The sequence below is a fragment of the Gavialis gangeticus genome, unplaced genomic scaffold (genome assembly GCF_001723915.1).
Source record: "Gavialis gangeticus isolate Ggan-Ray unplaced genomic scaffold, GavGan_comp1, whole genome shotgun sequence".
Lineage (NCBI taxonomy): Eukaryota > Metazoa > Chordata > Crocodylia > Gavialidae > Gavialis > Gavialis gangeticus.
Window position 1 is genome coordinate 29,901,344 of NW_017729004.1, and position 17,856 is coordinate 29,919,199.

A 17,856-nucleotide genomic window follows, 5' to 3' on the forward strand; every position below is an offset into this window, starting at 1 on the left:
ACTGTGTTATCCAGCACCTCATTCAAATTTGGTTCTGACATTATAAAAGCACACAATGTGCCCCAACACGTTTTGGGATATGGTGTCAAAGATTTTGCAATCCAAAAAGGTCAGTAAGCAGAACCCTCTTGTCATTAGTCAGCCAAAAGCATATTCCAACATCATTTGAGGAAACTGTTTTTGTCCATTTTGCACACATCAAGATAGGATTTCATCATCCAAAGCAGTAGGGGACATGACAGATCATCTATAATCTACATCAGGTCTTGATGCCCTGCTAATGAGTGGATCACCTTGCTCGCATCAGAGCACATCAGATTTACAGAGTATTTTGGCATTACATACCTTTCCATTGTATTCATCGCTGGTATTCATATTGTTTCATGAATATTTCCAAAATTGGCAGACCTGGGAAATACCAAACCATTCTATAAGCACGGAACATGGCCATGACAGCTGAGTTACTAATAAGAAATGGACCATTTCCTCTCACAACAGTAAGCAGCTAAGCTGTGGTGCAATAGCCTGTAAATGCAAACACAGATTGACACAGTAAGTTGAGGCATTCTAAATCTTGGGATAGAAGCACAAATACCCATATTGCTTATCATTGCTACATACAGTGTGTGTGCAGATGTGTAATGTAACAAGCGCGCTACAATCAATGTGATCAGACCCTAACAGAGTAGGTTATGTGCTGACAAGCAAGTGATTATATTTCTTAGTTTATATTTATAGTTCATATAGTGTGTGTGTATGTGTGTGTGTGTGTGTGTGTGTGTGTGTGTGTGTGTATATATATATGTATATATATATATATATATATATATAGTGTGTGTGTGTGTGTGTATAAATAATATTTCTTAGAGGTTTGCGTGAAGTATAGACAAGGCCAGAGAGAGCCTATCCTCCCTAAATATTTAAAACACACCTCCAAGCAGATTACTAGTCTAGATATTTCCTGTCTGCGAGGGCAGAAGGAGATAGAAGGGTCATCCAGAAGACTGACCATTACACTGATTTTCCAGTCCTTAGTCTCATCCCATACACAGAGCATGGAAGGCTACCTCCACGGTTCCCGTGACTTGTCCATCATGCAGTTCAGGTAGGGGGGATTCTTTGCCTTCGCAGAGACCCCCATATGTCTAATTTGCCTGTACTAGGTTCTGTGGGCAGTATTTGCACCTTTTCTACATTACAAAATTCTGTCATGCTTGGGCTGGAATGAATACTCAGTAGCTGATATGACAGTACAGCCTGGTCTACAACACCTAGAAAGCTGTGATCAACACTAGGTCAGCTAACTCAAGTAGTTCCACCTGAGTTTGAATGATTTAATGAAATCAATTAACACATGAACATGTAAAAGTAGCAGTAGAAGAAAGACAGGACAATAATGATTTACTCATAGCTAGAGAGACCTCTATTAGACGACATAGAATTATTCACTTTATAACACACTTTTCATTTCTCTTCTAAAATAGCATGCATGAACTTTTCAGGGATGATATCCTTCTCCTCTTAGTCTTTCTTGCCTAATATTTGCAAAGGATGAGAATTATAACAATTTTGTTGTAATTACTGCAGCCAAATATTCAAATGTAGATCCCCATAACTAGATACCTACACCTATCTTTAGGCATGTAAAGAAAAGTAACCTAGCATTCACAGGTATTGAGAACCCAGAAGTCCTCCTGAAGTCAGCACTGGTTTTAGTTAGGTGTCCAAATATAGACGCAGATGCCATTGTTTGCTGGGGTCTGCCTAAATCATGACCGCATTACTGGAATTTTAAGACAATCAATACATTTTTTATATGCATTGTATAAATACACATTATTAAAATATACATACAGTAAAACCAAACTAAAAATGTAATGCCCTTAAAAACTGTATTTCTCAAAGATATTTTTAAAGTCCTACATTCTCCCCAAACATTTACCTTCCATCATTGCTGCATACAGGTTTCCTGGCTCTATATTATGTTTACTCACACCAGAGTTCTTCAACACAGGCATGTATTTCCTGGCTGAAAACAAAATAAGGAGTGGGAAAAAAAATGTTTGGTGTCATGTAATTTATCCTTCCCAAGCAAGATTTGATTTAGAAATGGACTGGCCACAACTTGTTTGGCATAATCAGCATTGGAAGCTAAATAAATGATTTTATCATTTGATTATCCCCATAATTTTAGAACAGTGTGAGTGGTAGTTGGCTTATTTCCTGCTGCATGGGATTTTGATTGCACAATGGGTACAGTTTAAAACAGAAACACTATATTTTTGGAGTCACAATGCCCCTGGAACTGTTAGTTTTCAATAATTTCAACTTGGACAGTGTCCTTGCTCTTCCCAACTCTAGCACAGTGTCTCAAATGAAGCCATCGTGTTGAGGCATGTACAGCCAGCAGCTTCCCTGGAGACCTCAAGCCATTCCCTCCACATAAATGAGCAGTTAACTGACAGGACAAATAAATGAAATAAATTAGTAGATGACTTAGCCAGTAGGTTTGTGCAGATGTCATGAAAAAGTGGGTCTTGAGGAGGAATTTAAACAAGGAGAGGGAGTAGCTCTGCAGCATACCTCATGAAAGAGCACTCCAGGCATTGCAGGCTACATGGAAGAAAGTTAGGAGACTGTGGACAAATAAGTCACGGAGACTGACAAGACTGGTCAAGCAGAAAGGAGGGGAGGTAATGTAGCAAGACATAAAGAAAGATAACTGAGAATTATGTGGGGCCTGAAAACTGATCTCAAGAAGCAGTGCAAGAGCGGCAGCCAGGGGAGGGATCTGCTTTAGCTCCTTCTGCCAGAATGGTGTGGGGAAAACACAACAATAAATCCCACATGCGCCAGAGCAGGGAGAGCTTAGGCATTGTACTTCTTTGACTTTGAACCTTCAGGTGTACCCCCTAGACAGTGGGACACCTCAGTCCAGTTATCTAAGTCCTGAAACTGGAGTGCTCTTCCCAAACCCCAAGGTCCACCAGAATCGCTCCAAAAGCACAGTAGAGCCTGGGTCATTCATATCTAGATGGTCCTCAACCCACTTCATTCAGAGAAGGCTGCCAAGTGAAGGCAAACTGCACAGCTGTTTGCTACAGCTTTTACTTCAAAGGGTGCTGCTTCTCCACTTAGCCGGGGCACCACAGTGGCCACATTTGCTGCAGCCATAAATATCCCTGGTTAGTTCACAAACCTTCCTGGCCACCAGCTTCAGGCACCAACTCAGTAGGGGCACCGAATTGTGACCCCACCACCGCCCTGGAGTCCATGCCCCAGCAACAAAAGCAGCCCTGTGGCTGCTGTAGGAACAACAGCCAGGGTGGGCAAATCACACTGCAGCTGTAACAGCAGCAGCTGAAGACTGTTTTTAAGTGTCTGGTGTAGGTAAGACTCTGGACTTCATCCCAGAACTTTCTCCTGCCCAGTGCTCAGACTGCAAACCCTGCTCATTATACCTATGCAGCTCATTGCTTTGTCTGATCTCTATGAACTTCCTTATTCAATCCTGAAGATACTTGGATGTCCTTCCCCACCTCCCCTCAGCCCTCACTGCAATAACTTGACTCTTGTCTCCATCCTAAGCTTTCTGTCTCTACAACACCTTGTTCACTAACACCTGCTATAGGTGACAGACATACAGCAGGAAGTAACCTCTCTCCACCCCAGCAAACATTCTTGGTATACCAAATGCTTAATATAAGCATGGAGGAGCTCAGGTCAGTGGTTCTCAAGCTTATTAGCTTCAAGGCCCCCCTCCATAACTTTTCTGAATTTTGCTGCACCCCAACTGAAAATCACTGATACACCTAAATTCAGAAAAGAGAGGGAGGGGTGTTTGAGGCTAAAAATGTTGAGAAACGCTGATCTAGCTGGCACCACTTAATGGCAGCAAGCAGAACCTCACCCTGCTGTGCCTTGTTCTTTCCACTGTCTGCCCCCACCGGACCCCTAAGGCTGCTCCTATAGGGTCTCACACAACCACCCCACAGCCCCAACTGCCAGCCCTGGAGCATGGGATGAGTGGAGGGGATGCACCAGGCTGCAAAGCATGACTATGTGTGTCTGCCTGCCCACCAACTTGCAGCAAAGTGCACTGCTGGGATCATGCGGAGGCGGTGGGGTCTGCCTGGGGGAGAAGGAGGGTGAGAAAGGAAAGAAAGGAAAAGGCAGCAGCAGTGGTAATAGTACCCAGAAGAGCGCTTGCACATGCTGCTAAAGTAGCTGGGGCAGGCACAAGGTGTGGGACAGGGGAGGGGGGTATTTACCTCCTCACACAGGGGGAGTCTTGCCACCCACTGTCTTTAGGAATCACTGGTTTAAATGCTTTTAAGGTTAGAGAGTAGCTGAGTAGGCATTTTTAGGACTACAATTTTAGACATAAATGTTTAAATGCCCCTTCAGTCCTCCATTTGGCATCAAATCCTTTTTTGAACTTAAATCTAGATGCCTCTATACATTAGCAGACACCTGCATATCTTTAAAAATTTGACCCTGAGATCTTTGGGGCAGGAACTGACATTTTATTGAGCAGGTCCAGATCTTGATCCACAAAATGAAGCATCCAAGCAGAACTGCTATCCAAAGTATAAGTACAAATAAAGTTTAACAACAGAGTAACATTCAGAAAAGGTCACAATAGTCACTATGTTACTACTTTTTGAGAAGAATCAGGAAGGCTGCAACAGATATTTTTTGAGGCTAATATGATTTCAAACGTAGTACTAACTATAGTTTTAGTCGTCATCTCGTACACTTGTTCCACGTTTGAAATCTTACAGAATCTTAATTTTCAACCAAATAGGCATGCAAAGGTTCAGATGTGTTGCATGCATCCCCTTCTATTTTCAGAAAAAAGAAAAACAGGTCATGCAGTTGAGCATCCAAACCCTAGGAGACAGTTTACCCCAACTGATCCAGCATTCTGCTTTGCTAGACTGTAAGTCGGACTGAAATTGGTTCAGAAAATAATGACTTTTGTTTAAGAAAGTTTTAAAGGAGCTGTTTTCAGTCTTCACATATTGCATAGCATTACACTTTTATCTATCTTAACTTACATTCAGCCATAGTATTACATATTCATAGGCGATCAGCATTAATGTCATCCTCCCAACCATTCAGTGAATTTGGGATTACTCAAGCCCTTCTCCAGGTCATCTGGCTCATACAATAGAATCTGGCATACATAATAATACTAAGGGGGAAAGTGTTGCCTGTACAGAGAGCACATCATGGTGCTATGTAATGTGACTGGAGCGATGACTTTTCCAATGGCCTCAAAGTCCCCATTAAAAATCCCATATATGTTTGCAAGCTGTTTTGGGGGTTGGGGGTGGGGTTTGGTTCATAAGAGGAGAAGAAATCATGTTTGACGCAGATTCAGAGAGTGGAAGTAGGATTATTTTCTCAATGTGCAGGGTGGATCGCTCCTGTTTCCTTAAAGCAAGGAAAAGTAATGAGAAATGTGACCTTAGAGAGATTTCCTGCAGACTTGTGGCATTCAGTCTACAGATGGTATTCCCAAGATTCCACATCCCCTAAATGCTGCATGAACAGTTGCTGAAGAATGGAAAAAAAACTAGGACTAGTGGTAATATTTAGCTTGAACAATAAATATACTTATGCTTCAGTCAAGTATTTTATATTCAAGGCACAAGTTATGACCCATATATTTCATTAAATTTACCTAATTTATACCAGAATCCATTGACTCTTTGTATTTCAAGGGAATGGAAATATATGAGAGATTGTGGGCAAAACTGATATTTCTTATGGGAATAAAAACCAAACAAGGAGAGAGAAAGAGACTTAGGCTTAATCTTCCTTATTATTTGATAAGAAGGATTTTCTGAGTAAAGGTACAAGTCATTTGTAGTTCTGATCATTCCAGTATGCTGTTCCTTACCTCAGAGTAGAAATGTTTCAAATATTTAACAAATCAGGCTAATTATACAGAATAATTGAATCGTTAATATAAAGCCTGAGAGACGTTATTTTTCTAACATTACTTGCTGCTGATGTGAATACCAGGAGGGAAGATAAAGCTACAGACTTATTAATACAAAAAAGACAGTACAAATGACTCTGTTTTGAGCAAAACACTGGACTCAGGATAAGTTAATTAAGTCTGATTCTCTTTTTCTTCCCCCCCTCAAAAGTTATTTTAATTGTTGCTTTTTCATGCCAAACGTGTGTTTTACTTAAGAATAGGAAGAGCGCTCTATTTGAAGCAATACTTACTAGAACTAAGAGTGACTCCAGGGCACTGTTTTATTGATAAAGCATTTTCCTGTATAATCACATCACAACATTTCACAGGATTCACACAAGATCTTTTATATGCTTTTTTTCAGAGGGAAAGAACAATATGAAGATTCTGATCTGGAGCCAAAAGAGAAAAAATTTATATTTTAATTTTGGATAACTTGTGTATTTTAAGCACTAAGTGATTTAATGCAAGTTGGAAGAGGAGTACAGAAATGCAGGAAGAACCATTTGTTTCCATGGCAGCTGCCATTTTTAAACTATTATGATTATTTGCATATATTTACATTCATTGAAAGTACTGCCATTCAGAACAAACAAGGTTCACTTTATGAAGACAAACATGCAGAGTATGACTGACTGACAGCACAATGGCTGATTTAAACTTTATTGGTCTCCTCCATTCAAGGACTACTTTCTGATGACAGAGGGTCAGCTAAGGATGTCTTAGGTCTCCTTGGCCAGTTTTTTTTTTAAATAAACCCTATGGTTGCTATTATTGCAGTGAAAGAATGCTCTAAGCAACCTATATAGTCTAACAAAACCTCAGATACAGTCTCAAGTTTTTAATAGGCAGTGCTACATGAAGCTTTCCTAAGTACTGGAATAAGCAGGAAAACTGGTTTAGCAAAAAGACGTACATAGTTCCCTTAACCAGTTCAACATTAAGGCATGTCTGCATGCATTCCTAGTGCCTGTAACAATAGTAACACTTCCTTTCAGCCTAATAGGTCCTGAGCCCCATCCTTTGTCTGCTGATTAACTGCTCTATTCATTGACCAGACCACTAATTGCATGCTCCTTATAGTTACCCTACATTACTGTAAGAATTAATGAGACACAATTACAGCTCCCAGAAATCTCAGGCCTAGCCAACTGCAAAGCACTCCAACTGAATAAGAACTCCCCAAGAATAAAGAGAAAAATTCAGCCCATTGTTCACAGGAAGCAGAATGTTTTTTGTTTAAAAATTGTATTTATTTGAAGCTGTTTCATAATTAGGCCCTGGAGAAAAAGAAGGAGAGAATAGAGAAAGGACTTGGGAACCAGCATTCACTGAAAAATCACAGTGGATGGAAAGAGACACAGAGACAGTTCAGATATGAAGGGAAAAAAGGAAAGGAGGGCATAAAAAACTAGTGTTATGAATAACACAAACATATATAACCAATCAGCAGTTTAAACAGAGCCTGTGGGAAGGTAAGGGAATCTGATCTTGCATTCATCCATTGTAGCTGAGATTTCGCACAATTTAAAACAAAAATGTGATGTACCACAGAACTTTTCTTTATGTTAGGAGGTGTTTTTACTTCCCACTCCTAGAATCTAGGAACATGAGGACCTGTGATGGTACTCATTAGCTACAAGATCAAGGTTTGATTGCAAGCACCCGCTCAGTGAAATGAGCTACATATGAATTCATCTTCTAAATGTTGCCAGGTCTTGGGAAACTGAATTTGTATCTTAAAGAAACTTCAGGCACCTTTAATTTGTATAATCAACAACCAAGAACATTTAAATTCTCAGTGACTGATCATGGCTGTGTTATCTGGTATTCTTTTCATGAGGCCTATCTGTTCTTGAATGAACAATTCTCTAATGTATTAGGGACAATAAGCCTTTTCTTCAATATTAAGCTTATAAAGTGGCTTTTCCCCCACCAATTTGTCTTCAATGTATCTTCATCAAATTATCTTCAAATTATATTTATACAGTTCCACGATCCAAAGATAAGGCTTAAACTATACTACCAAGAATTGGAAAACGCACCCACCTAATCATCATCCAATGCATTACAACTACTCAGAAACCCCAAACTAAGAAGGATGTCATAAACCAAAACAGCCACATTTGCAGCCATACGTAAGGATGCTGCTGCCTGTATGGCTGTCTAGGGAGTCTCAAAATTTGCAATCCCATAGATCACAGCTGTCACTCAGATTTGTGGGTCCTGATGCTGTCACGTACTGATATCACCATACAATTCTTTCCAGGTGAAAAATGTGTTATTGTCCTGGGCACTGAATCAGGAGTAGAAAAAATGATGTTGCTATTGGTGAAGAACTACCACGAATGCCAGTCACAAAGCAGGAATGGTCTCTCTCAAGAATCTCCAGCCACATCACCCTGGTAAGTGGGCTATTGACAGAAGGGCTTAATCTTGAGACTTCTGTATCGTAAACCGCAGGTACCTACTGATAAAAGATACTAAGATAAAAGGGCTATTTCTGCTAGTCATGGCTATAGAAGACCTGAGCCACCACTGAGAGAGGCATCTAGAAGAAAGGTTTCTTAACCCACTGCAACTTCAGGGCATGTTTACACCACCTCAGTACCTCACAAGAGAGCACTGCAGCAAGGCAACACTGTAGCTGCTCCAGGCATGCTATTCCCCCAAATGGAAGTAAGGGAGACATCTTAGGGTGCATCTACACATGCATATTGTGCAGCAATAAATGGCATATATCATGCCAGAGTTTATGGCTCCTGGCTGCTGCATTTACACATGTGCCCAAAACTGCAGCACACTGAGCCAGGTCGGAGCAGCCCTGGCTGGCAGGAAGCAGGAGTTTCAGCCTGCTGGGACAGGGCAGCTCCAACCTGTCAATGAAAATTATTAGATTTGGGTGCTGCCAATACAGGAGAGTCGATCCTGACATGTGCAGACAGCCTAGGCTGCATGCCCTCTGCTCGACCCCTGGGCCTGTCAGTCATCCGTGACCTACTTTTCAGCTTCGCACATGCTCAGTTGCCCACAAAACCTGACCAGGCGCATGCTCAGTCTTTCTGCAGCATGACATAATCTGACTAGAAATTTCTTTGCAGGATAGGATCTGATTGGTCACTAAAATTAGTATAAAGACCTGTGAGCCCCCACCAAGGTGTGGGTTGTTGTGTGGGCGTCGTTAGTGAGAGCGTGGTGAGAGACCGTGTGCTGTCTGTAGCAGAGGCTGCTGTTAGCAGAGACTGCGAGGCAGAGAGCGATTTGGGAGTCAGTCCCCCGGTTCTCCTCACAATCTCACACAGCGGATTCATACCTTTAATTTCGTCTCCTCGTGTACCGATTGCTCCGATTACTGAACTTACTGGCTTTGACTCCGACTTCGATTGCTTCTACGGCTCCGACATTGATTCTAGCTTTTACTTACCTGGCATTTGACTGACCTCGGCTTCCATTATCAACCACGATCCGGCTCATCCCTCCGCTGCATCATCTCTCGGCTCCTAACCTCGGCTTTTCCTTCGACCACCCGTTTCGTCCATTGGACTGGCGTCACGATTCAGTCTCCGTTCGTCATCGTTACAGTTTTGTTGTTTGTCCTGTTCCTTAAATGAGCCGTTGACCAGCCCTGGGACTATTAAGTTGAGCAGCCGCCCCTAGCTCCGGCTAGATAGCAAGGGCTCACTTAAGAACCCCGTGGGCCAACGGACCCCTCTGTTGTTTGTATCTACTGTAACTGAAGAAAGCAACTCTACCTACGCCGCTAAGCGTAAGTCAAATAAATTACCTTTGTTTAAAACCACTACGCTCACGTGCCTCAGAACTCCACGCCAGAAATCCCGCCTGTTCCGTATCCAATTTGCCACCACCCGGCCGCCCCACCGTGACCACGACCGTGAGCTTGGCTTGCCAGCTCCGGGCACCGTGACACAACCCTGTTCAACATGCTGCAGAGGGTTGGCTGGAGCACGAGGATGTGTAGAGGAAGACTAGCTGCTAGGCAGCCACCACACTGAGCACCCTCATGCCACAGCCAGCTGCACTAGTGTCTACATGTGCGTTGCTGGCCGTCAAAAACTCTACAGCAAAAGAGTACTTGTATTTACAAGTACTAACCTTCTGCAGAGTTCATTAGTTTTCTGCAGCCTTACAGACCCATATGTGTAGACATCAAGATGTTTACTGCTAAGCTAATTAAGAAACTGCAGTAAACATCTCATGTAGACGTGCCTTTAGTGTAGCACAGGACACTCACCAGCAAGAGAAAGCTTATTGGCACATTCACAGTACCACACTAACACCCCTACTAAAGCCTTTTGTTTCGAGCCAAATTTGCATACTTGCAGAGCAACCTCAATGCAACAAAAATTCCTTGCCCAAGAGAACCTTTCCATCACTGATCCTCCTGTGAAATATGAAACATCCTGCTTGCCATCAGACACCTTTGAGTTAAGTAGACTGATCCAACTTTTCTCTGAGCCTAATTTGCATAAAATTAACTTTTCCAACCAGGAGAACTTACACCACCCTCCAGCTCTCCTGTGAAATGTGAATTTTCATTTCTACCTAGGAGAAATTTTACAATTTTTGCATTGTCCTTTGCCTGAGGAAGGTTGCATGTGCCCAAAAGTTTGCAAATAAGCTTGCAACTGTCCAGTTGGTCTAATAAAAGATATTGCTTCTAGCACACTGACTGCCAGTACCACACTAAGACTCCAGTTTCCAGAAACAGCTTGGATGGGGCAGGCCCAGTTGGCTCCTCTGCAATACTTCCCGACACAGCACTAAGGTAGTGAAGACATGCCCTTAGGAATCAAAAAAAAAAAAATCTCCAAGGCCTGTTTCTACCTCATTTCCATCAGTTTTGCACACTTCCAGTTCTTTTGATTTCATTAGAGTTGCTCCTGATTTTCCCTGATGTGCACAAGTGAATCATGGGTAAACTGATGGATCAAACTATGGCCCTGGTCCTGCAAGCTCTTACACATGCCGTTAACATTACACATGCAGGGAGCTCAATTAAACAAACAGGGCAATATGGGCACATCTACATGAGATGCTTTGCTCAAATTACTGCACTGTAAGCGTCACCATCTACACATGCAGATGCTTACTGCGCAGTAATTTTCTCTAATCATGAGTAAATTTGCTACCTGTATATACAAGTAGCAAATTTACTCATGATTACTTACTACACAGTATGGTACATGTAGACAGCCGACTGGGAGCAAACTTGCTCCCAGGCAGCAGGAGGCGAGAGAGTGCTCTCTGCCTCCAGGATCTGCCTGCTGCCAGGGTGGGATTCACCACTGGAGCCTAGGTGGGGACAAATGTCCCCCTGCCCAGACAGCAGGGAGCTCCCAGCCCCTGTTCCCACAATTTCAGGGCAGGGGCTGGGGACAAGCTCCCAGCCTGATCCCAGCCCCTGCTCATGATCATGATTGCAGAGTGGGGGCTGGAAACAACCTGCATGGGGAGAGTTCCCTGCCCAGCCTGCAGCAGGCTGGGACTTGCCCATGACTAGGACAGTTCCCAACTAGCCCTCAACTGAGTGGGGAAGTCTGCATGTGCAACCTGGAGGTGGCTGGGGACTGTCTCATTTTGGGCAGTCCACAGCCAGCTCCAGGCTGCACGTGCAGACTTCCCTGAATAGCCTGTGGCTGGCTGCAAACTGTCCTGGACAGGAGCAGGTCCCAGACCCATCCCCCAATTGTGTAATTAAGGTGAGAGGCTTGGAAAGAGCTGTGGGGAAGGGGACAGTACCCAGCCTCAGGCCCCAGTTGGGTGATTGAGGTGCACGGCTCAGAAAGAGCTGCAGTGGGGAGTGCAGGTCCCAGCCCCCCTACTCCAGTCCATCAATGGGGCATCTTGCAGCAAGCCCTCAGCTGGGCGGGAAATCCCACCGAGCCAGGGGCTCACTGCTAGCTGCCTCACCAGCAAATCAAGTCAAGGAGCTGAGACCTGCTCCTCTCCTCCAGTTCTTTCCAAGCTCCCTACCCCAAACTGGGGAGCCAAGCCAGGAGCTCCCTGCTGCTGGGGCAGAGGGACATTGTCCCCACCTAGGCTACAGTGATGAAGACCACCCCAGCAGCAAGCAGCTCTTGGGGGCAGGGAACAATGTCCCAGCCCCCACCAGGAGGCAGCTGTCTCCTGGACCTGTGCTTCCTGCCATCCCCTGGGCTAGATTACAGGGGAAGCCTTGAGTTCCCCATGGCTGGTGCAGGGCCAGAGGGAGCAGGAGCAGACTGCTGCCAGGAGCAGCAAATCTGCTCCTGCATCCTTACATGTATAGATGCCTGCCCAGGGTGGGTTTACTCTACAATAGTTTACTCTAGGGTGGGCTTACTCTAGGAGTAATTTACTCTAGAGTAAACCCACTCTACAGCATTTGCATGTGTAGATACGGCCCCTGTGCGTGTAAAGCATGCATATTGGTGCCTGAAGGCAGAGACCCTATTTCAAGGCCCGCTGCAGATACAGTGCAAGGCTTTCTCTACTAGACTTCCCTTCCCTCCAGAAAGGGAAGTGTAGAGATGAGTTAATACTGGCCTAAGAGTTGTTTTGCTCAGACTGTTTCTACCAGCTCTTTGTTTGAAACAAGATACATAGACAAAAGGACTTGATAATTGTACCTAGACTAGGGGCTTTTCCTAATATCAATATGCTAGGGAAGGGGTAAGAAAATCATATCCCTAAGTGCCAGAGCTAGCAAAACTTTTAGGCACAATGTGCATGTTACAGTCATGAGAAATAAATTTCCATGCTACTCATGAGCTGAGTTTACAGTCTCTTATGACCTGAAAAATCCTTTTGCTTCCAGGAATGTGAAATCCCATCAGCATGTTTTCAACCAGTGCAACCCCTCACCAGTACTAATGTTAGTACTGTGCTCGTATTATGACTTCCAGAGCAGGTGGAAATACCAAGTTTAAAAGCTAAGTTTATTATACTTTCCCATCTAAGCCTGCTCATCTAGGCATGCTCAAAACATGTGAAGTTATAGGAAACCCCAGAATTTTCCATTTTCATTTGCAGCAATGTTTAGATCAGACTAAAAATAAAATTGAAAACTATTCAAATCTTAGTAGTCTCTCATGTTAACTGTCTAGCCCTGACATTTGGAACAATGATTATTTAGATTTTTTTTTTAATTCTTTTATGTTGAGTTTTTTTAGTGTATCTATTAGATATCATTTTAGAGGAAAATATAGAGACTGATTGTAATGATGCATTTTTAAACCCATCTAGGATCAAAAGCTGGAAATTTAAGATACAGATATATGTTGGTTTCAGACCCTGGACTGCCTTGAAATACAAGATTCATTAGACATTTATAGAACTAATATGTAGCATTTAGCAACGTGAATGGATAGAGGGAACCTATGTTTCCTCAGCAAAAGTTCCACAGGACTGGCACAAGAAGAAGTTACTATAAGCTGATGCATGAATTTACACAGCTTTAGCTGCTCTATAGTAACTGCCCGTATGTATACCTTTGTGCCCATGGCAAGTGCAAAGTATAGGCACACAACCAAGCAAGGTAAATGGGGCTGTAGATTTACAATATATTATTAACTCCCTAGTAACCAAGCACAGATTGCACATACTCAGACCCTGCAGTAAATATGAGGTACTATAGTCCATTTTCACCGAGATGGGTATTGTCTTGGATTTACCGTGGAGTAGAAGCATGCACACAGGCAGCTACCACAAAGTAGTTAACTCTGAACTCACCTCACAGCAATGTTCTTATAGCTATACCTTGGGACGCATCCTTCAACACACGCCAATTGTCTAGATAGTGCCTTGCAAAAGGAAACAGAAGAAATGAAGCAGCAAGTGTTGCAACTGAGATAAATGCACTCACAAACTGTTCCAGGACATTGATTAATCATTATCTGATTTGTGTTTGTTGTAGTGACCAGCACAAATCTCTAAAGTAACAGTGACAGTCAACCTATTTACATATAGGCCTCCTGTTTGGATCAGGGATAACACAGAAAAGTTTCCACACCAACAAAAATATAGTCAAGGGGTTTTAGGGAATTGCAGACACTTTTAACAATGTTACCCTGCCTTTTTAAGTTGTAATTATTTATTTTTCTCTTTTGCCCCTCTTGATATTTCATTAACATTTCTCAAGTCCTAAGCTGTGACTTAAGCTGTGATGAAAACTGCTACTTAGGTATAATTTGGGGGGAGAGGGAGAAGCATAGAGATTGGTTCTGGCACCCTTGCTCATGTAAGTCTTCCTCACTGGCTTCAACAGGATGATACTTCAGAATGGGGAACATACGAGGACATTCTTATAAGGGGTTGGGGTCGCAGATTCCTATTTTAAGAAGAGAAGGAAAGTTAATGCTGTGACTGAGAGATGGTAGGTCTTTGAGATGCATCCTTTCTTGTGATATGCAGATCAGCTGTTCATCCCTTTCTTCTTTTCTCCTTTTGAACATTCCCAAAATCATTCCTCAAGAATTCCAAGTTTTTAGAGAAGAAATTCCCTTTTAGAAATAAAAGTATTTACTCCATTTGTTAGCACTAAAATGACACACAATTTAACTAGGGGTGAGAGAACTGCTGGCTGACCAGACAAGGCAAAAGGAAAAGATTGTTTCAAACTCTTGGGACTCCTACACACATGCAGAGAGCCTGCTCCAATGTGATGGAAATACAGCTCATCGGAGCAGACTTAATTAATCGAGTCTGCTAAACCACAGAAATTAATGTGCTCCAGCAGACTCTAATGCCACATATATCATAAGCTTTAGTTCAAAGCACCCCACTGCCATTTCTCAGTGCAGAGGTGCTGATACACATGATGCTCGGGTGCTTTTAATTAACATGGCTTGCTAATTAAAGCGCACACACACCCCCATACCTCCCAGAGCATGTGTAAAAATTACCATGCTGACTTGGTGCTAATTGAGGAAGACAAACCTGAAGAAGGATTTTAATGAAGAAAATGTTAGTTTGGTGTATGCTTTTTCTGCATTTAATTTCTTGTGGAAAGTCCTCTTTCCCCTACTTTATAGGCCAAATTTAATCAAATGCAGCATGATTTCATTACTTGGAAAACACCAGGCATAAATCAATTACAAAATGGATCATTAGCACTGAAGTGTGTCACTCGCCATCTTTTCATCCCGTCAAGTCCATTTTCATTTGCACCATTTTTATCATTTGAGTTCACAAACATCAGCGGACATTTGCCTCATGCATGCCAGTGTGGGGGGAAGAATTAGGTCCTTGGAAGTCAGTGGTGTGAACAATAAATAGTTTTATTTTAGAGGACACTAAGGAAGAGGGGCTAGAGAGAGAACATGTTGGATAAAGCAACACAGAGAATGTAAAATGGAAAAAAATATATCCTCTTACCTCTTATGTTAGGGGCAAAATGTACTTCCCAAAGATTGCTATTTTTGTACAGGCACACGGGTGGGGAGTGCAGTACTGTCAGAAAACACTTAGGAGGCAAAAAGGATAAAGAAGGTTATACCGGGGAAGTGAGAGTACATGGAACTGGAGCAAGGAGGGGTCAGGAATGAGAGAGAAAGTCTGTTTTAATGAACCCTCTAACACCTTATTGCAGACACGATGACCTAGTCTATAGCACCTGTGCTAGTCAAGGGCTAAATTATCATCTTGCCCTGACTGACACAGGTGTGCTAGCAAAAGTCCTACTTTAAGCGCACTTACTGAGCAAGAGTCCTTTTGTGCTGGTTGCTTGGGGAATGGATTTAGGCAGAACTCTTGAGAAGTTTCCCAATTGCTATACAGGTAAATTTTCCTATATGTAGATAAACCCAGTGTCTCACAGCTGCTGTCTCTAGTCTTTGACACAAGGAACAGCAGTGCTAGACAAGTCATGCATCCATACACCAAAGTACTGATACATTAAGGGTCTCTGGGATGCTTCTGCCCTTGTGTACCAGGGACCTGGCACAACAGCATCAAGAAAAACCCAGATGTACTGATATCTTGAGAGAGAGAGCACTCAGAACACCTTTAGTAATTTACAAATTTGACAATTTTCAAAAAGATGTTTTAGCATAAAAGTTTAGTGGAACATTCATAGTAGATTGTGGGAAAAACCCTAGTCAGACCAGTTCATTCTCCCTTTCAGCATCTACTCTGCCACTGTGTGACATAGGATACTGGGCAAGATGGACCCAGAAACTGGCAATTCTTATGATCTTATACTGGAAAAGATATGGGCAAGACTGAAATGTATTCCAGGATGATCTCCTACCTCAAGAGTGAAGAGACATTTCACATTTCAGTTCTATTAAACCACCAGCCTTTGTAGACACAAAGACTACATACACTTAATTATTTATATTACCACATTCTTGCTGTTGTAGTATTTCTTGTCAGCCGTGTAGGAAACCCAGGTTTGAATCCTCAACGTGCATATAACTTCAGATGTCAAAGCACCAAATGTCTGGACTTGGTCTGGCCTTTGGATTCCATCTCAATGGTCTAAAGCAGGGATGGAAGATCTGGGTAGCTTCCACTCCTCCCTACTCCTACCTAGACATACGCTTCAAAGGTCCTGGTGACCTCTTGCACAAATGCCATGATCCAGAAGGACTGATGGTTGCCTACTACTAGTCCAGGAGTCCTAATCATGGACCAAGACCCATTGTGCTAAAAACTGCATAACCATGAGAAAAGCAAGGATGCAGTATATAGGTAAGCAGATGGGATAGGAGTTACTGAATTCAAAGACGACTCAGAATATAGAGCTACCATTGCAGAATATTTACCCTGGATTGGTTTGTTCCAAAGTAATTCTAAATGAATTCCATCCACTATAGAAGTAATGCATCAGGACACTTTTCATACTGCACTGAGGCCCCCTCTACATGTGCAGGTAAAGGCATGATGGAATCTAATGTGCAATGGCAGGAGGCACGATTGTTGCATCACACATTAGATCCCATTGTGCCTTATTGCTGGTACAGGGGCAGCCCAATCCTGGGCTACGCCTGCATCAGCCAGAAGCAAGCTCACATGGCTGGGAACCCCACAGATCACAGCTGTGGGGCTCCCAGCCATAGGGGTGATTCCCCCCTGCACAAATCCTCTGGCCCCAGGGGTTTCCCTGCACCCCTGGGGTGGGGGGATCACCTACATCCCTAGGGTGGGTGGTTTTCATACACCCCAGAGCCCAAGGAATTATGGCAGCCTTGATCCCCAGGGTTCAGGGGTGCATAAAACCCCTGGGCCCTGGAAATCGTGGCTGCCTAGGGCTCAGGCATGTTACACTGGGCATAGTGCTCCCCTGTGGCTGGGAGACTGTGGCAGAGCACCTTTTGGGGTCCTCACCACTTGAGGGCTTTCACAGGCTCTGAGGGGAGGCTGTTTTGGAGGACCAGCAGGGGAAACCCCCCGGAACTATTTTAAGGGGGAAGGTGTGTGGCAGGGCACTGTTGGTGCCTGCCACTTTAAGAGCTGAGCCAAGCAGCCAGCAGGTGCTTGACTGCAGCAGCCATTTTAGACCTTTGGCCACCTATATAAAGAGAGCAGTTTGCTGCTGACAGAGGAGGTAGTAACATTATTTGGCTGCAGAGCTATATACAACATCCTAGAGGTAAGGGAAGAGCTATAGGGGATGGTTTGGAGGATCCTGGTCCTGGGCTATGACCTAAAACTGTACCCTGCTGGGAGTGGGTGGCCTGGTGGGGTTCTCAGTAGCATAAGAGCTCACAGGAAATACCATGCCAGTTACCACCCTGGTGAAAGGTGGGTTGGGGTGCCTTAACCCCAGCCCTCACCTTTGAGTGGGTCATGTAACATCAAAAGTAGTTGGAACCAGGCATGGCTGTAGCCACCTGAGCCCTATGGGGTGCAAGACCCTGAGG

General features: G+C 43.4%; 1 long non-coding RNA gene across 2 annotated transcripts in view; it reads right to left on the reverse strand.

Annotated features, from left to right (window-relative positions):
• The window catches only part of LOC109291266, a 69,765-nt gene extending 54,320 nt beyond the window's left edge, over window positions 1-15,445 (reverse strand). Inside the window, exons 1-4 of one of the 2 annotated variants that reach the window (XR_002095792.1) lie at window positions 15,368-15,445; window positions 13,724-13,794; window positions 1,943-2,029; window positions 433-525 (exon numbers count right to left, since the gene is read on the reverse strand). This is a non-coding gene — a long non-coding RNA (uncharacterized LOC109291266). Of the gene's footprint in view, window positions 1-432; window positions 526-1,942; window positions 2,030-13,723; window positions 13,795-15,367 lie in introns of those variants that run through there. The other variant, XR_002095793.1, reaches the window with a different exon arrangement.
• Window positions 15,446-17,856: the final 2,411 nt, after the last annotated feature.